This window comes from Dendroctonus ponderosae, unplaced genomic scaffold, assembly GCF_020466585.1.
Source record: "Dendroctonus ponderosae isolate FM_Combo_2020 unplaced genomic scaffold, Dpon_F_20191213v2 Dpon_F_20191213_1, whole genome shotgun sequence".
NCBI classification, from domain to species: domain Eukaryota; kingdom Metazoa; phylum Arthropoda; class Insecta; order Coleoptera; family Curculionidae; genus Dendroctonus; species Dendroctonus ponderosae.
The window spans coordinates 26,990,984-26,992,155 of NW_026017110.1; the positions used below are offsets into that span (position 1 = coordinate 26,990,984).

The window sequence follows — 1,172 nt, forward strand, 5'->3', positions numbered from 1 at the left end:
TAGCTTCCTGGCAAAAGACGCTTGGTGCAACCCATAGTCAAACTGTGCGATATTCCTGGACCATCGCTTGAATATGTTCATGGCACATCAAATATGGCCACAGTTCTGGGTAAGTACTAATTGTAAGCGAGTGAGATGTAAATTTAGCAACCTGTCAATTTTTAGGCTCCAAAGACACTCTTTCCAGTGAGAGCAGCTCAAATCACACAGCATCAGCACCTGAATTGTGTACTCCGAAAACTGTTTGTATTAAAATGAAAGTGCTTTAATAATTTGTATTTATGTGCAAAGATGATATTCTGGACAGCCCTTTTACAGCTGTCACCAGTACAAATTCTGCAAGGGCCACACAGTTTCGAGTAAGTACATACTATGCTACTAATAATATATAATTCTTCAATGTAGTAACATATTTTTTCTTTTTAGGGGTAAGGAGATTTAATTTGAAAGCAGGAGTTACACAGCAGAAGCAACAAAATTTTGTATTAGGGCGTAAAGAATTTGGTACATCGCCAACAGGTGAGAAACCTATATGTAATTATGTTGTCCAGACACATACCTAAATATGTATCTGCATTAGCAATTGTACTAAATTAATGAATTTGTTTTGTTACTTTGAATTAGGTATTTGTTTAATTTCTGAATTTTTGATTCATAACATGATTTTGCTTCTTGAGCAAATGTTTCTGGTTTCTATAACAAACACCTTTCACAATATAATGGTAATTGGCGTTTCGCCTATTTATTTACTGCAATAAAAATGTGTAAATGTTTATAGAGCTTTTATTGACATATTCAAGCACCTGTGGCTACGCCGAAATACTTCAATTGAGATTAGGAGTATGTTTATGTTCAATTTGATATATTACAAATATATCGAACTGAGTATTAAGCATCTTTTAATCTCAATTGCAGTATTGGCTCGCCGACAATAGCAAATCCTGAATACACAGTAGTAAGGACGCAAACCCAGCAATGACCACAGAATAACCCGCGAGGGGGGGTATTTTGGGGCAATGACGTTAGAGAGTTGGAAGCAGCTAATAGATGGCGACAGTGTCAGTAAAAAACCTTGTTATCATTTTGTGCAATGGAGTGGGCTATCTATAGTTGTCTTCATCTATGTTTAATCCATAGATCATTGATAACCGTTAATCTATACCACATATTAC

The 1,172-nt window shown here is 35.7% G+C and overlaps 1 long non-coding RNA gene across 4 annotated transcripts in view; it reads left to right on the forward strand.

Annotated features, from left to right (window-relative positions):
- Positions 1–981, forward strand: part of LOC125502506 — a 1,803-nt gene extending 822 nt beyond the window's left edge. For 3 of the 4 annotated variants that reach the window (XR_007280268.1, XR_007280270.1, XR_007280267.1), the window contains 2 exons: positions 292–359; positions 427–773. This is a non-coding gene — a long non-coding RNA (uncharacterized LOC125502506). Of the gene's footprint in view, positions 1–291; positions 360–426; positions 774–915 lie in introns of those variants that run through there. The other variant, XR_007280269.1, reaches the window with a different exon arrangement.
- The last annotated feature ends 191 nt before the right edge of the window (positions 982–1,172 follow it).